Source organism: Salmo salar, chromosome ssa28 (assembly GCF_905237065.1).
Source record: "Salmo salar chromosome ssa28, Ssal_v3.1, whole genome shotgun sequence".
In the NCBI taxonomy this organism is placed as follows: domain Eukaryota; kingdom Metazoa; phylum Chordata; class Actinopteri; order Salmoniformes; family Salmonidae; genus Salmo; species Salmo salar.
In genome coordinates, this window is record NC_059469.1 from 23,933,582 (window position 1) to 23,957,187 (window position 23,606).

Consider the following 23,606-nt stretch of genomic DNA (forward strand, 5'->3'; position numbering starts at 1 on the left):
GTCTGCTTGCTCTGACTCTGTATATTTATTAGCTAGCTTAATAGCCAGCTAACTAGTGATTAGCATTAGAGGCTAACACAATGTATTTTAGTCACAACATTCTAAGAACAAACAAACTTGCTGTTTGTAGACAAACTAATAGAAAGCTTGTAGATTTATATTAAGAAGCCAAGTGTAAAGCAGCATCATTGTTATCAAAATCTTGTTGCATCTGCTGCATTGACCATGTAGACACGAGTGAACTGTCTTGAATAGGAGTATGGCTGGACTGACAGACTGCCTGGAATAGGAGCATGGCTGAACTGACAGACTGCCTGGAATAGAAGCATGGCTGAACTGACAGACTGTCTGGAATAGAAGCATAGCTGAACTGACAGACTGCCTGGAATAGGAGCATGGCTGAACTGACAGACTGCCTGGAATAGAAGCATGGCTGGACTGACAGACTGCCTGGAATAGAAGCATGGCTGGACTGGCAGACTGCTTAGAATAGGAGCATGGCTGAACTGGCAGACTGCTTAGAATAGGATCATGGCTGGACTGACAGACTGTCTGGAATAGAAGCATGGCTGGACTGACAGACTGCTTGGAATAGAAGCATGGCTGGACTGACAGACTGCTTGGAATAGAAGCATGGCTGGACTGACAGACTGCTTGGAATAGAAGCATGGCTGGACTGACATACTGCTTGGAATAGAAGCATGGCTGGACTGACATACTGCTTGGAATAGAAGCATGGCTGGACTGGCAGACTGCTTAGAATAGGAGCATGGCTGGACTGACAGACTGCTTGGAATAGAAGCATGGCTGGACTGACAGACTGCTTAGAATAGAAGCATGGCTGGACTGACAGACTGCTTAGAATAGCTGCATGGCTGGACTGACAGACTGCTTAGAATAGAAGCATGGCTGGACTGACAGACTGCTTAGAATAGCTGCATGGCTGGACTGACAGACTGCTTAGAATAGAAGCATGGCTGGACTGACAGACTGCTTAGAATAGGTGCATGGCTGGACTGACAGACTGCTTAGAATAGGTGCATGGCTGGACTGACAGACTGCTTAGAATAGAAGCATGGCTGGACTGACAGACTGCCTGGGCTAGAGGTTCTTACACTCTTAGGTTCTAGATAGCATTTTTTTCTAAGAGTGTGGGATACAGTGAAGAACAAGGCGAAGAGAAGACAGACCAGTTGTGTCCCTCTAGGTCATTGGAATACAGATAATTGATGAAAAAATTGTCGACTGTACCATAAACGTATGTGTGTGTGCGTGTGTGTGTGTGTGTGTGTGTGTGTGTGTGCGTATACCTGCATGAAACATCTCAACATGTCATACTGTTTTTCCCCCATTTGTCAGAAGCACTACTTAAAAAAGGACAGGGCTGTTGATACTAGCAGTCCTCCTCATTACAGAAATGTCAGTTTCTAGGGAGAAATGTTCACTCCTGCCACCCTTTGAAGAACTCTCTCTCTCTCTCTCTCTCTCTCTACTCTATATGTTCAACTGACAGGCAATGCCAAGCAGGATAGTCTAGCTGTCCCTATCTACCTCACTATGTAGAGTTGATACGTACAGACAATGTAAGAAAGATCAAACACTAAGCACATGCACCCTAAACAGTTGGGCTGACAAAATACTCTAAGATCACACTAAGATCTACTGTAGCATGGTTTCCAATAAGTCTACACAACACAACATCCAGTAACCTGCAGGTGCAGGGTAGGTACATTCACTAAACGGATGAAAGAAAGATATACACCTGCACGCAGTAGATTGTTGCTCCCAAGGTTTTTCGGACAGTCATTTTTCGTGTTGCAGAAAACAACTAAAATACCACTGAGCCATTTGGTATTTCACTGTATTTCTGCCACTGTATCTGTTTGCACTGTGACATACTGTATTTTCAGTATAGTAAATATGTCCCCAATTCAAGAATGAATCTCATAAAAGGGAAAATCAAACCACTATATTAAGACGGTTTTGGATTTACTGAGAATGCATCCCAAATGGTACCCTATTCCCTTTATAGGGCACTACTTTTGACCAGGGCCAATATAAAACTAGTGCACTATAAAGGGAACATGGTCGAAGACTGAGAAAATATTTCCCTAGAGAAATTTATACAAGAAGCAAAGTGATTTTGTTAGGGTCCCCATTAGCCAACACTAATGGCGACAGCTAGTCTTACTGGGGTCCGACACATAAAGAAAACTACATTCCACACAAAATACTTTATACTTAAAAACATGAACATGTACTGTGCACTACCAGCTCTCAAGGTCTTACGTCAGAATTAAACATTCCTCCATGTTTCTCAAACATAACATTTCAAAGTTTTAAGGTTAAGTTTAGGCATCAACTCAGACTTTTTAAAGTTACGGTTAAGTTCGGGCATTAACTCCAAATTCTTAAGGTTAGACATTAACTCCGAATAGTCAACATGATTTTGAAAAGAAACACACCTGTCTATATTAGGTCCCACAGTTGACAGTGCATGTCAGAGCAGAAACTATACCATGAAGTCTAAGGAACTGTCTGTAGATCACCGAGATAGATTGTGATGAGGCACATATTTGGGGAAGGGTATGAAACAATTGCTAGAATGTTTAAATTTACCAAGAGCACAGTGGTCTCCATCATTGGGTAATTTAAAAAATATGGAACTACCCAGACTCTGCCTGGAGCTGGCCGTCCGACCAAGCTGAGCAACCGGGCAAGAAGGACCTTGGTCAGGGAGGTGACCAAAAACCCAATGACCACTCTGACAGAACTACAGAGCTTTAATCAGCTTTAATATTGCAAATAGATTGTGGCTTTTATCAATGTAATTGTCTGCATCATTTCCAATCACCCATTTATATGTTTTTATAAATATATATATATGATTATATGTGACCCGATTGAGGAAACTAGGCCAACACTCTGGATAACATGAAAACAGCCTACCCAGCTCTGGTAGGGTGAGTAAAATGGTCAGGAAGTTTTTGTGTCTGGAAGTAGCTAACCAATGTTAGCCAGTTTGGGTGCTTGACTGTCGATGTGAGGTCAGAGCTTTCAGATCAACCCTACTTATTGGCCTGAGCATCCAGTGTGCGCTCAGAAAGCGAAATGCTCTGAATATACGAACGGACAATCTGACAGCACAGTTGCAGTCACCAACGCTCTGGATAACATAACAGCCTAACCAACTCTGCTAGGGTAAGTAAAATGGTCAGAGTGGGGTGTTCTCTCTCTCTTAGATGTCTGGAAGTGGCTGGCAAGTCAGTACAGAACGCTCGGATCAACCCTTAAAGAGACGGGTGGGGCTAAGGCTTAAGAGGGTGTGAACAATGCTGAATGTAGACAAAGAAGGGCTCTCCAATAGTAGTACCAAAACATTGAAAGACAGTTTTCTCAAAAGTGAGTTTACAAGTTGATCAACTTTCAAAGCATAATTACTTTCCCATTGTTTCCGCAAATGCAGTTTATGATATACCATTTTGTAGCTCTGGGTCTCTACTTTTATCCAAAGTAAAAAAACAGAAATTCAAATATTGCTACATAAGACCGAATCCAGGTGGTGAGTGACATATATACATTCCTGGAGTTTGCAAAATGGCACGTGAAAGACTGGCCGCATAAGGCAAAAGATGCTGTGATGTAATTAGACAAATATTTAACTATTTGGCCTGAATGCAAAGTGCTGTCTGGAGAAAACCAGGCACAGCTTATCAACCATCTAACACCATTCCTACCGTAAAGCATGGTGGTGGCAACATCATGCTATTGGGAAGCTTTTCAGCAGCAGGGAGTGAGAGACTGGTAAAGGAAAAATCAATCTAGCCCAAACAGGCAAATCATTGATGAGAACCCGCTTCAAAGTGCAACACACGCTCCTACAGGACAATGACCCCAAGTGTGAGTGACCCAGCGAAAGTCCAGACTTGACTCCCGTTGAAAATCTCAGGAGACTTGAATATTGCTGGACACCGCCACTCCCCATCTAACTTAACAGAGTTTGAGAAAATCTGCAAGGAAGAATGGGAGAAAATCCCCAAATCCAGATGTGCAAAGCTGGTATAGACATACCTAAAAGGACTCAAATCTGTAATCGCCGCCAAAGGTGCTTCCACAAAGTATTGACTCAGGGATGTGAATACTTACGTAAATGAGATATTTCTGTATTACATTTTTTATAAACTAGCAAACATTTCTAAAAACACGTTTTCACTTTGTCATTTCCCTTTACCAATTTCTATTTTGCCCTGTTTACCAAAAGAGTTGGAAAAACTTCTGGCCAATCAACTGACTAGCTTTCTTGATGTCTATAGTATTCTCTCTGGTATGCAATTTGGTTTCCGCTCAGGTTATGGATGTGTAATTGCAACCTTAAAGGTCCTAAATGATGTCACCATTGCCCTTGATTCTAAGCAATGTTGTGCTGCTATTTTTATTGACTTGGCCAAAGTTTTTGATAAGGTAGACCATTCTATTCTTGTGGGCCGGCTAAAGAGTATTGGTGTCTCTGAGGGGTCTTTGGCCTGGTTTGCTAACTACCTCTCTCAAAGAGTGCAGTGTATAAAGTCAGAACATCTGCAGTCTCAGACGCTGCCTGTCACCAAGGGAGTACCCCAAGGCTCGGTATGAGGCCCCACGCTCGTTCTCAATTTACGTCAACTACATAGCTCAGGCAGTAAGAAGCTCTCTCATCCATTTATATGCAGATGATACAGTCTTATACTCAGCTGGCCCCTCCCCGGATTTTCTGTTTAACGCTCTACAACACAGCTTTCTTAGTGTCCAACAAGCTTTCTCTGCCCTTAACCTTGTTCTGAACACCTCCAAAACAAAGGTCATGCGGTTTGGTAAGAAGAATGCCCCTCTCCCCACTGGTGTGATTACTACCTCTGAGGGTTTAGAGCTTGAGGTAGTCACCTCATACAAGTACTTGGGAGTATGGCTAGATGGTACACTGTCCTTCTCTCAGCACATATCAAAGATGCAGGCTAAGGTTAATTCTAGACTTGGTTTCCTGTATCGTAATCGCTCCTCTTTCACCCCAGCAGCCAAACTAACCCTGATTCAGATGACCATCCTACCCATGCTAGATTACAGAGACATAATTTATAGATCGGCAGGTAAGGGTGCTCTCTAGCGTCTAGATGTTCTATACCATTTGGCCATCAGATTTGCCACCAATGCTCCTTATAGGACACATCACTGCACTCTATACTCCTCTGTAAACTGGTCATCTCCGTATACCCGTCGAAAGACCCAGTGGTTGATCCTTATTTATAAAAAACCCTCTTAGGCTTCACTCCCCCCTATCCAAGATACCTACTGCAGCCCTCATCCTCCACATACAACACTGTTCTGTCAGTCACATTATGTTAAAGGTCCCCAAAGCACACACATCCCTGGGTCGCTCCTCTTTTCAGTTCACTGCAACTAGCGACTGGAACGAGCTGCAAAAAACACTCAAACTGGATAGTTTTATCTCAATCTCTTCATTCAAAGACTCAGTCATGGACACTCTTACTGACAGTTGTGGCTGCTTCACGTGATGTATTGTTGTCCCTACCTTCTTGCCCTTTGTGCTGTTGTCTGTGCTCAATAATATTTGTACACTTGCTGTTTGGGGTTTTAGGCTGGGTTTCTGTACAGCACTTTGTGACATCAGCTGATGTTAGAAGGGCTTTATAAATACATTTAATTGATTGATTGATTGTGGTGCTACCATGTTGTGATGCTACCATGTTGTTGTCAAATTGTGTTGCTGCAATGCTATGTTGTTGTCATAGGTCTCTCTTTATGTAGTGTTGTGGTGTCTCTCTTGTTGTGATGTATGTTTTTTATTTCATTTTTAATCCCAGCCCCCGTCACAGCAGGAGGCCTTTTGCCTTTTGGTGGGCCATCATTGTAAATAAGAATTTGTTCTTAACTGACCTGCCTAGTTAAATAAAGGTTAAATTAAAAAATAAATACATTAAGGGGTATTGTGTGTCGATAAGTGAGCAAAAACATATTTAATCCATTTTGAATACAGGCTTTAACACAACAAAATGTGGAATAAGTCAAGGGGTATGAATACTTTCTGAAGGCACTATATGTTCACTCATTAATGTTTGTGATTCATTTCATCTATGTGAGACTATATGTGGAGGCTTTTTTCAGTCCCCTGCCTCATTCTCTACTCTGTTATCTATACCCTGGGGACTCAGTATGCCTTGGCCTTAATTGCAGGATTAAATATCTACTTTCCCTTTGGCTTCTCCACGTCGCCACACTTTGTAAGTAAGCCTTTACTAAATGGTATGATGTTATTTAATTAACTGCATAGCTTAAGGAAATTAAATTTGAAAGTAAAAAAAGACACTGAAAACGATCAAGAGGAAAGAGAACTACTAGGCAGGCATCAATATTACGGTGTGTGTGTGTGTGTGTGTGCGTGCGTGCGTGCGTGTGTGCGTGTGTGTGGGGGGTAGGAGTGTTAGTGTGTGTGTGGGTTCACATTTGCATGTGTACCTGTGTTTGGCGTGCTTGTGTCCACGTTCGTGTGTGTATGTGTGTTACACGAGTGTATGCACTGGTGTTTGTGCGTGTGTGTTTTGAGTAGCTGTTTTATTGCAACACAACTACTGCCTCTGTGATATATGTAGCAGTGCATATTCTTGCTCTACACACACACACACACAATCACACACGCACACACAAACACACACTAACACAGGTGACCAACCTGACATGGAAGTTCATGTTTGTTTTTACTGTGTGGAATTGATAGGCTAAAAACCTAACACCTTGAAAGTCTGATTGGCAGCTATAGACCAGCTATAGACCCTTCTAGCTTTGACTCTGATGATAGCAACTTTGCTGAGGAAAAATTGACTTAATATGCCTGTGACATGTGGTTGTCCCACCGAGCTATCTTAAGATGAATGTACTAACTGTAAGTCTCTCTGGATAAGAGCGTGTGCTAAATGACTAAAATGTACATGTAAAATGTCCAAACCACTGAAATAGTGATGTAATGCAATAACATGATATGGAAGAATGTTAAAGACATAAGTTTATATAATATTGAGGGTTTCAGGGCTTCGGGAATTTTTCCTTTTTTTTTCTTCATTGATGCAACACTCTTATAATTATTAGTACAGTTCTAAAAATTCACATTTGGAGAAAAGTGAACCAAAGAAAAGTGAATCAAAGAAATGTGAATCAAAGAAAGAAAAGTGAACCAAAGAAAAGTGAACCAAAGAAAAGTGAATCGAAGAAAAGTGAACCAAAAAAATGTGAATCAAAGATATGTGAATCAACTGAATCAAAACATTTTGGGAAACATGCCATCTTTAGAGCACAGGTCAGAAGAACCATCTATAAAAAAGTATTGCTATTAAAAAGCAATGAACATGATTCACAAATGTGTTTTACAATATGTCTGGGGAGAGGGGAGAGGAAGAGGAATATAATGAGGATTGCGAGGAGAGCAACCAGCTCATTACGATGACACATATAGACTGTAGGGATTATGTATTTAATTCACTGCCTCTCTTCTTTATTCATTTCATTCTCTTGTTTCTCCTCTGCCAGGACACTTCAGGGAGATGGAGAGACATTTAGTCAGTCAATAACTGAAGGTTCTGGGCTGGAGACGGGCAGGTGCACACGATTGTGCACACTTGCATGTACGCACGCACGCACACACACGAGAGTACAAACAAATGCGTACACATGCACACACACACACACACACACACACACACACACACACACACACACACACACACACACACACACACACACACACACACACACACACACACACACACACACACACACACACACACACACACACACACACAGAGGGCTGTTAGGGATTCTCCAATTAGCGTCTATCACACCCTAGCCTGGCCGGAATGAGCTACACTGCTGCTTCTCCTCCTCTTCTCCGTTCTCAAACACTGCCTCTCCCTCTATCACACACTGGACACACTGTCAGGGTCTGGAGACCTAAGACTTGGCATGGTGCTTCACACCAGGGGTATAGCAGGAAACAACCGCACCTAGGGATCTAGCTACTGTCTGTGGTGTCGCTGTGTCAACATCTCACCTTGGTTGAAATCCTATTTGTTTTGAGAGAGTCAAGGCAAGAAGGGCCTTCTATCCCATCAAAAGGAACATAACATTTGACACCCCAATTAGGATCTGGCTAAAAATACTTTAGTCAGTTATAGAACCCGTTGCTCTTTATTGTTGTGAGTTCTGGGGTCCACTCACCAACGAAGAATTCACAAAATGGGACAAACACCCAATTTATACTCTGCGTGCAGAATTCTGCAAAAACATTCTCCATGGACAATGTAAAACACCAATGCATGCAAAGCAGAATGAGGACTATACCCAAAATCCATAAAAGAGCCATTCAATTCCACAACCACCTAAAGTAAAGCGATGCCCAAACCTTCCTTCACAAAGCCCCAAGCTAGAGAACAGCCCCCTCAGCCAGCTGGTTCTGGGGCTCTTTTCACAAACACAAACAGAACCCAGAGAGCCCCAAGATAGCAACACAATTAGACCTGACCAATTCATGAGAAAACACAAAGATAATTACTTGACACATTGGAAAGATTCAACCAAAAAACAGAGCAAGTTGGAATGCTACCTTACCCTAAACAGAGAGTACACAGTGGCAGAATATCTGACCATGTGACTGACCTAAAACAAAGAAAAACCTTGACTATGTACAGACTCAGTGAGGATAGTCTTGCTATTGAGAGAGGCCGCCGTAGGCAGACCTGGCTCTCAGGAGAAGACAGGATATTTGGCCACTGCCCACAAAATGAGGTGGAACTGAGCTGCACTTCCTAACCTCCTGCCAAATGTATGACCAAATTAGAGACAAATATTTCCCTCAAATTACACAAACCCACAAAGAATTTGAACACAAATCAAATTTTGACAAAGACTCGTATCTGTTTCACAAAATACTGCAGTGAGCAATCCCAGTAGCAACACTTGTGACCTGCTGCCAGAAGAAAAGGTCAACCAGTGGGTCAGAAACACCACTGTAAATATAACCTATATTTATCAGCCTATTTATTCACCCCACCCCTGTCATATGTACATTCTACTATGTGCACATTGTCACAACACTGTACATAGCTAATAATATATACACTTTAAACATTATTCTCTTGAAACCTTTTGTCTGTGCAATGTTTACTGTTAATGTCTGAGCGTTTTTGCTTTTGTTTTGTTTTATTCCCTTCGTTGGTTTTTGTTGTTGTTGTTGATTTGTTCGCTTTTTCCACTTACTTTAGCAATGTAAATATGTCTGACATGCCAATGAAGCCACTTTGAATTTAATTGAATTAAGAGAGCGAGAGAGGCGAGAGAGGAAGAGAGGGAGAATAAGAAAGAGTGAAGAGAGAGATGATGATGCTGATGATGATGATGATTCAACAGACTGCCTGATGGGAGATGCACTCTCTGGCTCTAACTCATCCAAGAGCCATCACACAAATGTCCCCTTGAGTCAAATGTGGAGCACTTTCTATCTCTCTGTCTTTCTCACTTCCCCTCTCTCCTTTCTCTCTCTCTCTCTCTCTCTCTCTCTCTCTCTCTCCCTCTACCCCATCGCGCACTCTCTTTCTCTCAATTAAATTAAATTCAAAGGGGCTTCTCTCTCTTACTCTTCTCTTCCCCCCCCTCTCTCTCTACTTCAGTCTCTCCTCCTTTTCCCAAACAGGGCAACATTACTCATCTGACCGCCTCTTTACCCGTCGCACGCACAGTCAGTTTTCATCTCCCTCCACCGGACAAATACACACACACTTCCTCATTCTCCTAGCTCCCCAACAGGGCCCAACCAAGCAAAGGGAATGTGTGGTCTCCTCTTGTGCCTGTAGTGGGAACCAGGCCGTGTCCGGTGTGGAGAGAGATCAGTGTGTGTGTGTGTGTGTGTGTGTGTGTGTGTGTGTGTGTGTGTGTGTGTGTGTGTGTGTGTGTGTGTGTGTGTGTGTGTGTGTGTGTGTCAGGGCCAGGTGCTGCTAAGTAAGATACAGAGTGGTACACCAGGGGGTGAGAGAGAGAATAAGAGCTAGAATACAAGAAGGACAAAGACCTGAAGCACACCAATAGGAGAAGAGAGAGATGAGAAGATGGCATCAATCAGTCTGTCACTCCTAGCTGGGGTCAGTATTCAACTGGGGTCCCTTGGAGACAGAGGGGAACATGTATAGAGATCTGCATCTGCCAAGCCATCCCCTCTGTTCTGTTCTGCTCCAATACTGTCAGACAGCCACCACACACAATCTCAGAGTGACTTCGGCAAAGGGACAAGCCACAACACACCGCCTGAGTGGCACCGACAGGGACCCACAGCCCTGCAATTCAGTGTATATCTCCATCTCGCTCCCTATCTCTCTCCTTCTGCCTGCGTCTCTCTCCCTCTCTTTTTCCCTCTCTCTAGTTCTCTCCCTCTCTCTAGTTCTCTCCCTCTCTTTCTACCTCTCTCTAGCTCGCTCCCTCTCTCTAGTTCTCTCCCTCTTGTTCTCTCCCTCTCTCTTTATCTATCTCTTTCAATTTCTCTCTCTCTCTCTCTCTGCCTGCACCCTCTCTATTTCTCTTTCTCAATCTCTCTATCCCTCGTGCTCTCTATTTCCTTCTTTCACTGTTTCCCTCTCCATCCTTCTCTCTCGATCTCTCTTTCCATCTCTCTTTCTATTTCTGTCTCTCATTATTTCCATCTTTATATTTTTCTCTTTCTCAATCTCTCTATCCCTCTCTCCCTATTTCCTTATTTCTCTGTCTCTCTCCATCCCTCTCTCTCTATTTCCTTTTCTCTCTGTCTCCCTCTCTCTCGCAGCAGCAGCCTGTTTAGTTACAGTACAAGATGGGTTTTTTGGAAATTATTTGCTTTCCTTCCATTCCCCTTCCCCTTCTCTCTCTCTCTCTTTCTCTCTTTCCCTCTCTTTCTCTTTCCTTGCACCCACAGCAGAACAACACTCTCGTATCCATTCCGTCAGTAGCTCTGAAGGTAGAGAGAGTAATTGATTACAATCCCCTACATTGCTCTGCTGACTTCGATGAACAAACTGGAATAAGAGATTAGAGATACAAATGTGGTATTAGGAGTGTTTGATGGAGCAGGAGTATCCAATAGTCCCAAACAATCATAAAGGGGTGATATATCTGCTGATCCAGGGTGCAGGATTCCATGAACCTTTCACTGCAGTAGGCTACATCAGGGTCACATAGTGCAAGTGCTTCTTGGTGGTCTTAAAGAAATCTACATTGAAACAAAAGTATACACCTTTAAAAAAAAAGAAGACACCTGTACCATGTCAGATTTAGAGTTGAAATGTATTTAATTAAGAGTTTGCATCCCGATATTACACTTTAAATACATCACAGAAGACTGAAATATAACAAAAGCCCTATGGGGCCTGATCAAAAGTAGCACTCTAAATAAGGAACATGGTGCTATTTGGGACGCAGGCCTGTTTTTGTTTGTGCTAATCACCTGGGACAATGGTAAGTGCAGTTGTGACGATAACAGTGAACGGCAGGTACTGTTACGTAAGTAATGCAAACAGGATTAGATGGAGGGTGACACTACACAGCTACACAGTACTGGGAACAGAGGGAGGGAGGAGAGAGGGAGAGATGCAGGGAGGGAGGGAGGGAGGGAGGGAGGGAGGGAGGGAGGAGGGAGGGAGGGAGGAGGGAGAGAGGAGGGAGGGAGGGAGGGAGGGAGGGAGGGAGGGAGGGAGGGAGGGAGGGAGGGAGGGAGGGAGGGAGGGAGGGAGGGGGGATGGAGAGAGAGGGAGGGAGGGAGGGAGGGAGGGAGGGAGGGAGGGAGGGAGGGGAGAGAGAGATGGAGGGAGGGAGGGAGGGGGAGGGAGAATGGAGAGAGAGAGATGGAGGGAGGGAGGGAGGGAGGGGGAGGGGAATGGAGAGAGAGAGGGAGGGATGGAGGGAGGGGAGAGAGGAATGGAGAGAGAGAGAGGGAGGGATGGAGGGAGGGGAGAGAAGAATGAATAGGAAAGAGGGAGGGAAGGATCGTGAGGGAGGGAGGGAGAGGGAGAACAATACAACAAGTGATAGAGTGAGTGCAAAACAGAGACTAGCATTTCGCTAGACCTGCAATAACATCTGCTAAATATGTGTATGTGACCAATAACATTTTATTTGATTTACAATTGTGGAGAGAAAAGAGGATACTCTAATACAGGAGAGTAAGGAAAGGACCTGAACATTTTTAATTGGTGCAGGTGAGAAAAGCTCCCTCTGTGTGTGTGCGTGTGTGTGTGTCTGTGAGTGTGTGTGTGTCTGTGAGTGTGTGCTCCCACCTCTCTGTGTGAGGAACGAGCAAATGCAAATGAAACCCCAGCACAGCATGTCTGGAATCAGGAAAAAGAAACTGGCTTTTAAAAAAAAAGTAACACGCTTTGTCCTTGAGTCAGGCACTGTGTTGAACATTGTGTCTACCATTGTGTCTAACATTGTGTCTAACATTGTGTCTACCATTGTGTCTAACATTGTGTCTACCATTGTGTCTACCATTGTGTCTACCATTGTGTCTACCATTGTGTCTAACATTGTGTCTAACATTGTGTCTACCATTGTGTCTACCATTGTGTCTAACATTGTGTCTACCATTGTGTCTACCATTGTGTCTACCATTGTGTCTAACATTGTGTATACCATTGTGTCTACCATTGTGTCTACCATTGTGTCTACCATTGTGTCTACCATTGTGTCTACCATTGTGTCTACCATTGTGCCTACCATTGTGTTTAACATTGTGTCTAACATTGTGCCTACCGTTGTGCCTACCATTGTGTTTAACATTGTGTCTACCATTGTGCCTAACATTGTGTCTAACATTGTGTCTACCATTGTGTCTACCATTGTGTCTACCATTGTGTCTACCATTGTGTCTACCATTGTGTCTACCATTGTGTTTAACATTGTGTCTACCATTGTGTCTAACATTGTGTCTAACATTGTGTCTAACATTGTGTCTAACATTGTGTCTACCATTGTGTCTACCATTGTGTCTACCATTGTGTCTAACATTGTGTGTGCCATTTCTCATTCATGAACCTCCTCACTGTGTGGCTTGGCTAAAGTATACACACACACACACACACACACACACACACACACACACACACACACACAGGAGAGAAGGATGAGGGTGTGGGAGGAGTGTTGACCCCTCCAGACAAGCAGAGTGGACTAATTGAATTTCCTGCCATCTCAGCAGGACAGCACATCTCCCATCTACCTGTACACCTCCACCACTTACTCATCTTCCCATCTCCCCATCTGAACATCTGGCCCTACCTTGTCCTTCATCTTCCTCTGTCTCAACATTCAATCTTCCATCCCCTCATTTTCCTCCTCCTCCTCTCCATCCAGACCTCATCCTATTTCCTCCACCTCCTCCTCCCATCTCCCCATTCAGACCTCATCCTATTTCCTCCTCCTCCCATCTCCCCATTCAGACCTCATCCTATTTCCTCCACCTCCTCCTCCCATCTCCCCATTCAGACCTCATCCTATTTCTTCCACCTCCTCCTCCCATCTCCCCATCCAGACCTCATCCTACTTCTTCCACCTCCTCCTCCCATCTCTCCATCCAGACCTCATCCTATTTCCTCCACCTCCTCCTCCCATCTCCATAACCAGACATCCTATTTCCTCCACCTCCTCCTCCCATCTCTCCATCCAGACCTCATCCTATTTCCTCCACCTCCTCCTCCCACCTCCCTAACCAGACCTCATCCTATTTCTTCCACCTCCTCCTCCCATCTCCCTAACCAGACCTCATCCTATTTCCTCCTCCTCCTCCTCCCACCTCCCTAACCAGACCTCATCCTATTTCCTCCACCTCCTCCTCCCACCTCCCTAACCAGACCTCATCCTATTTCCTCCACCTCCTCCTCCCATCTCCCCATTCAGACCTCATCCTATTTCCTCCTCCTCCTCCTCCCATCTCCCTAACCAGACCTCATCCTATTTCCTCCTCCTCCCATCTCCCCATCCAGACCTCATCCTATTTCCTTCACCTCCTCCTGCCACCTCCCCATTCAGACCTCATCCTATTTCCTCCACCTCCTCCTTCCTCCCATCCACCTAATCCACATTATTCTACCTACCCCCCCCCTCCATTCTTCCCTACATCCTCTTCTTAGCACTGCTCTCCTTTCCATTCCTGAGATAACCAAGCTGACTGAATCCAGGACACATTCAATGACCCTCTGAAAATGTGCCACCGCTCCTAAATGTCTTAAACAGCTCTACCTACATACCTACATACGTTAGCTGCACACACACAGAGACAGAGCGAGAGAGAGAGAGAGAGAGAGAGAGAGAGAGAGAGAGAGAGAGAGAGAGAGAATATCCAGGCCAACTCAAACAAATCTATCACATGACCTGTTTGTCAACATGTTACAGTAATGTTTTATCATAGTTACACCGCAATATACTGAGGAGGGTAATGCAATGCCTACACTGAATCCAACCGTGTAAAATCGACTGTTGCTGGATTGTATACAATGTAGAAAACACTGTTTGACTGTAGGGTAACACATTCTGTCTTCATGTTACTTTTGTTTATTCCTAATGACACCATATTATACAGAGGAGGATAGTGCAATGCCTACACTGATCCAGGGCATCTCTACAGCGCACACTCCACAACGTTAGACGACTAAGGATTACGTCATCCTGTGTGCCTGGACTGTATACACAGTGTGCCTCTAAGACCATGTGACACATTGTGTACTATCCTGTATAAAGGGTTAATAACATCATGGTTTTCCCCACATCTCCTAGTGGAGAATCATGACATCAATTACACGGCTATTAGTCGGAAAATAGAGAACATTTATCGCTAATGTAGCATCCCCAAACCCATTCACATTCATAATCACAGTCAGGCAAACACACACACACACCAATGGATCACATATAGTAGGAAATGGGGGATATACAAGAGCAATTCCCAGTAGATGACACTTTATCTAATGGACTATCTTCACAAGCAGGGACCAACAAGGACCTAAATGCCATTATAGGGTAGAGGGCTCCACACACAGACACACACACACGACACACACACACAGACACACACACACACACACACACACACACACACACACACACACACACACACACACACACACACACACACACACACACACACACACACACACACAACCATTCCACCCAAACACACACACAAGCCTCAGCATCCTGCCTCTAAGTCCAATGCACATTTGTCTCTCTATCACCCCCCGGGGGCAGGAGTGAGCACTACACCACAACCCTGTAATCCTGTCTTATCTGGCTGTGGCCGATGCACCACAGAGCATCTGGAGAGAGGGATAGGAATAATCTGAGGAGGGAGGGAGGGAGGGAGGGAGGGAGGGAGGGAGGGAGGGAGGGAGGGAGGGAGGGAGGGAGGGAGGGAGGGAGGGAGGGTGTAGCCAGGGGACAAATTGGGGAGAGATGGCTATAGGAGGAAGGCTACAGTAATGGTTCAAGGAAAATATCATTATTGTATTGCGGCAGGTAGCTTAGCAGTTAAGAGCGTTGGGAGTCCAAAAATCTGCCAATGTGCCCTTGAACAAGGCATTTAACCCTGATTGCTAATGTAAGTCACTCTGGATAACAGTGTCTGGTAGCTGTAAAATGTAAATGTTTTGCTGCAAATTTCAATAAAATGTCTCCAATAGACAAGTAGTTCACCGCAGAACCTGGACTTGATCATGGTGAAAAGAGCTGTAAGGGACCACAATAAAACTATGAGCACCAAATAAAACCAAATATAAATAAAATACATCTCCAAAAGACAACTCGTTCATCCCAGTAATTGGACTGTAAGAAGTAGAAAGAGGCTACAGGGGCCCAAAATAAAACTTGCCCCACAGAGCCTAGGAAGATGGTGACGGCATGTGGCATACATTGTGGTCCTCTGTGACTCAGTTAGTAGAGCATGGTGCTTGCACCGCCAGGATCATGGGTTTGATTCCAGCTGGGGCCACCCATAGGAAAATGTATGCACACACTACTGTAAATGGCTTTGAAGAAAAGCCTCTGCTAATTGGTTTATAGAAACTGTCAGATATAGCCGAGGTGGTCAGAGTAGAAAGGATACTTACTGTGGCCTGCCCGTAGCAATGCGGCAGGCGGTCTATGGATGGCGATAGGCACGGAATGGTGACGCTTGCCCCCATGGTTGAGGTGAATGTGGTGGTGGCCCTCCACTGCTTCTGTGCCCCCCCCTGGTGGCCCCTGAGTGAGGCCCAGATCCGGCCACACACCCCAGGGCCAGAGCAGTCATCCAAAGAACCAGGCAGACAGGGGAGACAGGGGAGAGAGACGAGGTCAAGCCCCAGCAGAGGTGCTCCTGCCTGGGCTTCGAGGGGCCAGGGGTGGGGGAATGCTTTGTCCTCCAACTTTCCAACATGGTTCCCCGAGAGGCCAGCAAGGCGAGTTGAGGATAAAGGTTTGGGACCTTAGTGATGAGCCCAATGGCCCATAGTCCCCTTAGTACCCTGCCAACACAACGCTCTCTCGCCACTCACAAAACCCAAGACACTCACACTGTCGACCAACCAACAAATCCACAGAAAATCCACAGCAGAAAAGAGCTAATCACGGACAAATATGGGGAAAAGAAAAGAGTGCCTTCTTGCACTTTTTCCGGTGGGTTAGGAAATCCGCAAGGGTACAAAGGGAACCATGGAAGAAGTACGATCATTCATTGTGGAGAAAAAGAGAGGAGGAAAAAATATGCACTCAAGAAATTAGGACACACTCCTCAAACAGCATCTGAGAAATCTCACACTGCTCCAATTCCCCTATCACACTTCCTCGCTCGCGTTCTCTCTCTCCTTTTCTCTCACTTCTTATTCTGCGAGGAAGAGCTCACAGAATCAAATGGATCATTTTCTCCTCTCAAAAAATGATATAACTCCCGAAAATCCACATTAAATATCAGCCTCAGATTTTGAGGAAAAAAACATCACAGGCACAGTTTCAACATCTCCTTAATCAAAGCAAGTGGAATGTTCCTTCCTTCCAAGTTTTCCGTCCCTGTTCTCCTTCCTGTTTTCAGAGGATGTCTAGAGGAATCTGAGTGCATCCGAAGTAAAGCTTTAAAATTTGCTTGTGGTGGTGGGCAGCAGCTGCAATGTCGAGAGGGTGGCGCGGGAATGGTTGTACCTGCGAGGTGTGCCAAGCCACGCTCCTAGAGATTCCCTCTACTCTCTCTGCAATGCCCAGTAGAGAGGCAACGACGCGGCAGCACTGAGAGAGAGTGGCTGCTCTGTATACGGAGCCACACACACCTCTCTCTCACACACTCACAGGCTGAGAAACAGGCAGCAACGGCTTCAGCGAGCGAGCTCAGCTCCAGCAAGACGTGCGCAAGAGGAGGAGAGAGAGGACGAGACAGAGAGGGAAGGAGAGAGGGAGGAAGGGGGGGGGGTTCAACAGCCAGCCGCGGAGCAGGATAGAGAGGACGAGAGAGAGAGGGAGGGAGAGAGGGAGGAAGGAGGGGGGAGCTTCAACAGCCAGCCGCGGAGCAGGATAGAGAGGACGAGAGAGAGAGGGAGGGAGAGAGGGAGGAAGGAGGGGGGAGCTTCAACAGCCAGCCGCGGAGCAGGAGGGAGAGGGTCTATGCAAATGAACAGGCTCCACACAGCGAATCAGTGGAGCCAGAGAGCATCGCAGAGGAAGAGCCTATTTTGGGTGAAAATAAGCTGGGGAAGTGGGGCTTCATCTCTCTCTTTCTCTTTTTACCTATCCACTGGACAGACAGACAATGATGGACAGTGAATGGAGGAGAGGGAAAGGGAGACATACAGCTTTTCAGGCTGGTCTTTGTTCATGTTATTTCTCTCCCTCTCTTTCTCCCTCTCTTTAGTTCTCTCCCTCTCTCTAGTTCTCTACCTCTCTATTTCTCCCTCTCTCTAGTTCTCTCTCTTTCTCTTTCTTTCTCTCTTTTTCAATTTCTCTCTCTCTCTCGCTCTCTCTCTCTCTGGGTGGAGTGGTGGAGAGTATCGGTGCGGTCCTGTAGAGGTGGGGAATCAGAACCTAGTGGTGCGGGCCAACGGTCCGATGGTCCCCATCCAGGGGAGCAGTAGTTGTGTTGATGGCTTCTCAGCAGCCAATCACAGAGCCATTTAATGACCCCCTCCTCACTTCCCCACGCTGCAGCTTCCAAGGGAAGAAAATAAAAAATATATTTCTTTTTTTTCTCCTATTTTTCTCCTATCCTCCGAGCTGGCGCTCTAATTTCCAGACCATCTGCAGCCCCAGCTAAACGTTAGGGAAATGGGGGAATGCCACGAAGGATGGGAAGGATAAAATGTGGATCATGCAGCGCACAAACACACACACACACACACACACACACACACACACACACACACACACACACACACACACACACACACACACACACACACACACACACACACACACACACACACAGAGCTTGGCAGTAAGTGGAGAGCTGTCCACAGAAGTCAGTCCATGCTCGCCAGGCTCATAAAAACCCATTCATTCCCTCACCAGAGAGCTATCACAGCAGAGAGAATGACTGGGAGAGCTTGAGGGTTAAGGGGGTACAGAGAACATGTGGGCATACATCTCTGACTGCTGATAAACACTACACAGCAGAACCCAGGATATATACTCTGTGCTGCTCTGTGATGTTCAATGCTGCAGTGTCTGTGCTTAAAGGTTCTGGCTCAGTGGTCTGCACTCAGTGCTTCTCAGTGGGTCCAGGACTAAAGAACTTAAAGGTTCTGGCTCAGTGGTCTCCGCTCAGTGCTTCTCAGTGGGTCCAGGACTAAAGAACAAAACAGGCTAACGGCTCAGCTCAATGCTCCCCATTCAGTTCTTGGGATCCAAGGCTGATGCTCAGTCAAGCTCTGTCCTGTTGTCACGGTGGCGTTTGGACGACATCCTCTTTGGACCGCCATGGTGTTCTTTCACAGCCGGAGAGGAAGAAAAGCCCAACAGTGGTGCTGCTGCTGAGGCTGAGCTGATCTCATTGGGTCACAGTGAGAGGAAAGGGGATAGAATATAGAGGATAGGGGATAGGGGATAGAGGACAGGGGATAGAGGATAGGGGATAGGGGATAAAGGATAGGGGATAGAGGATAGGGAACAGAGGATAGAGGTTAGGGGATAGAGGATAGAGGGAAGAGGATAGGGTATAGGGGATAGAGGATAGAGGATATGGGATAGAGGATAGGGGATAGGGGATATTGGATATGGGATAGAGGATAGGGGATAGAGGATAGAGGATAGGGGATAGAGGATAGAGGATAGGGGATAGAGGATAGGGCATAGGGGATAGATGATAGGGGATAAGGGATAGAGGATAGGGGATAGAGGATAGGGGATAGAGGATAGGGGATAGAGGATAGAGGATAGAGGATATGGGATAGAGGATAGGGGATAGGGGATATTGGATATGGGATAGAGGATAGGGGATAGAGGATAGAGGATAGGGGATAGAGGATAGAGGATAGGGGATAGAGGATAGAGGATAGGGGATAGAGGATAGGGCATAGGGGATAGATGATAGGGGATAAGGGATAGAGGATAGGGGATAGAGGATAGGGGATAGAGGATAGGGGATAGAGGATAGAGGATAGGGGATAGAGGATATGGGAAAGGGGATAGGGGATAGGGGATAGAGGATAGGGGATAGGGGATAGAGGATAGGGGATAGAGGATAGAGGATAGAGGATAGGGGATAGAGGATAGAGGATAGAGGATAGGGGATAGGGGATAGTGGATAGTGGATAGGGGATACTGATACTCTTCATGGTTGCAGAGAAAGTCATCTTAGCAGGCGGACACAAGGCGGATAATACATCCTTCTGTTTTTCTTCCATTCTTTTTTGTATTATTCTACTTGGTTGTCCATAGGAAACCAAAGCAAATGCTGAAAAAGGAACCAAAGACAACTTGGATTGGAATGCTTCACTTTTTCCAACAGTTTGACAAATGCAAATAAAGTTCTGAAGAGGACACACTTTTCAGAAACTGTTGAATTTGCTAACACAACAGATGCTCCGAAAGTGAGAAGACAGAAAGTGAGAACTTCCTCTCAACACATTATATAGGGTAACCACCTGGTGTTACTGAATCAGCTATACACAACCTCCACCAAGAGAGAGAGAGCTCCATCCTTCCTCATTTGCAACCCTTGAAACTGAGTGCCGCACCTGCTGAATATGTTTACCCTAATTATGATCAGTATTAATGAAGTGTTTGTATGTGTGTTTGTGTGTGTGTGTGTGTGTGTGTGTGTGTGTGCTCTGTGTGTGTTGTGGTGTGTGTGTTTAATAATAATTCTCAGGGCTGCAATCTGCATAATTACAGCTAATAATACAATCTATCAGGCCCACATGCTTCACAAGGACATGAGTCTGACTCCCTAAATCCCAACTCACAGGTAAACTTTTTCATGGCAACAACAAATTGGTGACAAATCGTGTCTAACAAGTGTGATACCTGCTATGAATCACACATCGTTCAGGTCTGATTGGGTGTCCTAAACAGAATGACACAAACTGATTCAGTATGCATCCCCTGAAGCTAGATGACGTCACCAGTCAGGTATGTAGTGACTATACCTAGGACAGGTTTTGTGTCCGTTACTTGTTACATGGATACCACCATGTGGCAGTATAGCAGTACTGCAACAACATTGCTTGAGTAGGTTAGAAAATATTTCAGGCTGAGGTAGATGTGTTCCTAGAATACCTCTGTGCGTGTCCCATAGCGATAGATAGAGGACTTATCTTTCTGTGCCATAATAGCATCTGTGACAGCATGAACAGCACTGCTGAGCCTATCTCCATTTTGAAGTAGTCCATTTTATTCTTCACAATTGGCTGATCCATACTGATGACCCACCCAGTTGACTACATTAAAATGGTGGAAGCCCTCAATGGCCAAGGAACAATGGGTTAACTGCCTTGTTCAGAGGCAGAACGACAGATTTGTACCTTGTCAGCTCAGGGATTTGAAATTGCAATCTTTCAGTTACTAGCCCAATGCTCTAACCACTAGGCTACCCTGCCACCCCACATTCTCTATGGGATGTCCCAAATGGCACCCTCTAGCATATGAGCCCTGGTCAAAAGTAGTACACTATAAAGGAAATATGGTGCCATTTGGCATGCAGCCTATCTCTCTGTGAGGGGATAAGCGGTACAATAGTATGTCAGTAACTGTCAGACCAGCACCTCCAGTAAACTTCTAATGAAACTAGGGAAAGAGAGATAAACAGGAGGGGGCAGGTGACTATGGAGGTGTGTGTACTGTGTTTACTCTTCCATAGAGAGCAGAGGAAGGAGGGGGGATATACAATATAGAGAGATCGAGAGAGAGATCGAGAGAGAGAGAGAGAGAGAGAGAGAGAGAGAGAGAGAGAGAGAGAGAGAGAGAGAGAGAGAGAGAGAGAGAGAGAGAGAGAGAGAGAGAGAGAGAGAGAGAGAGAGAGAGAGAGAGAGAGAGAGAGAGAGAGAGAGAGGTCAAAGCCCTGTCACCCCTACATATTCCACCACCTGGTCCCAAAAGTAGTCCCACTGTAGCCATGTGTGGCCTTGACAATGGAATGACAGAGCACAGCTGCTGCCTTGGTGTATGATGTCACACAGGCTGTGGTGGGAAACTAAGAAAAATGTTTTTGTGAAATAGCTTTTCATTTTTTTAAATGTATTTAAACTTTATTTAACTAGGCAATACAGCCTTCTGTTTTTCTTCCATTATTTTTGTCTTATTCCACTTGGTTGTCCATAAGAAACCAAAGCAAGAGGAATACCTATGTAAGAATGCTGTTCATTGACTACAGCTCAGCATTCAACACCATAGTACCCTCCAAACTCATCATTAAGCTTGAGACCCTGGGTCTCGACCCTGCCCTGTGCAACTTGGTCCTGGACTTCCTGACGGGCCGCCCAGGTGGTGAAGGTAGGAAACAACATCTCCACTCCGCTGATCCTCAACACTGGGGCCCCACAAGGGTGCGTTCTCAGCCCTCTCCTGTACTCCCTGATCTCTCACGACTGCATGGCCATGCACTCCTCCAACTCAATCATCAAGTCTGCAGACAAGACTACAGTGGTAGGCTTGATTACCAACAACGGCGAGATGGCCTACAGGGAGGAGGTGTGGTGTCAGGAAAATAACCTCACACTCAATGTCAGCAAAACAAAAGAGATGATCGTGGACTTCAGGAAACAGCAGAGGGAGCACCCCCCTATCCACATCGACGGGACAGCAGCGGAGAAGGTGGAAAGTTTCAAGTTCCTTGGTGTACACATCACGGACAAACTGAAATGGTCCACCCACACAGACAGCGTGGTGAAGGCGCAACAGCGCCTCTTCAACCTCAGGAGGCTGAAGAAATGTGGTTTGTCACAGAAAACCCTCACTATCTTTTACAGATGCACAATTGAGAGCATCCTGTCGGGCTGTATCACCGCCTGGTACGGCAACTGCACCGCCCTCAACCGCAGGGCTCTTCAGAGGGTGGTGTGGTCTGCACAACGCATCACCAGTGGCAAACTACCTGCCCTCCAGGACACCTACAACACCCGATGTCACAGGAAGGCAAAAAAGATCATCAAGGACAACAACCACCCGAGCCACTGCCTGTTCACCCCGCTATCATCCAGAAGGTGAGGTCAGTACAGGTGCATCAAAGCTGGGACAGAGAGATTGAAAAACAGCTTCTATCTCAAGGCCATCCGATTGTTAAACAGCCACCACTAGCACAGAGAGGTGGCTGTCTACCTACCGACTTGATATCATTGGCCACTTTAATAAATGGAACGAACACTAGTCACTCTAATAATGCCACTTTAATAATGTTTACATATCTCGCATTACTCATCTCATATGTATATACTGTATACTTCACTGTCTATTCTTTACTATCTATTGCATCTTAGCCCCTCTGTCACTGCTCATCCAAATATTTTATACTTATATATTCTCATCCCATTCCTTTACTAGATTGTGTGAATTAGGTTTGTTTGTGGAATTGTTAGATATTACCTGTTAGATACTGCTGCACTGTCGGATCTAGATGCATAAGCATTTCAATACACTCACAATAACATCTGCTAACCATGTGTATGTGATCAATAAAATTTGATTTGCAAGTCAGTTAAGAACAAATTCTTATTTACAATAACGGCCTACCCCCGCCAAACCCTAACGACACTGGGCCAATTATGCACCGCCCAATGGGACTCCCAATCACAGCCGGTTATGATACAGCCTGGAAACGAACCAGGGTCTGTAGTGATGCCTCTGGCACTAAGATGCAGTGCCGTAGACCGCTGCGCTACTCAGGAGCCCTGGTTTGTTTCCAGGCTGTTCGTTTCCAAGCTTTTAACTTTGTGCTCGGCACCTGTGCATGTGTACTATGATATGCTCAAAAACCACCTATTTTTCCCTCTCTTCATTGTCTATCCCTTTAGTTTTCAACTGAATCTTTTTCTTTCTCTGCAAGTACAGTTGTTCCCTTTGTCCGGTCCTTTGTTTATAATCCCCAGGAAAATAAACTGAGC

The 23,606-nt window shown here is 45.4% G+C and overlaps 1 protein-coding gene across 30 annotated transcripts in view; it reads right to left on the reverse strand.

Annotated features, from left to right (window-relative positions):
* LOC106589744 (neurexin-1a) overlaps positions 1-23,606 on the reverse strand; it is a 517,818-nt gene that overhangs the window by 209,985 nt on the left and 284,227 nt on the right. Inside the window, exon 1 of one of the 30 annotated variants that reach the window (XM_045709963.1) lies at positions 16,158-17,444. The exons of the other annotated variants lie outside the window; for them this stretch is intronic. The gene's annotated coding sequence lies outside the window, so the exon portion shown is untranslated. Of the gene's footprint in view, positions 1-16,157; positions 17,445-23,606 lie in introns of those variants that run through there. 30 annotated transcript variants of the gene reach the window in all.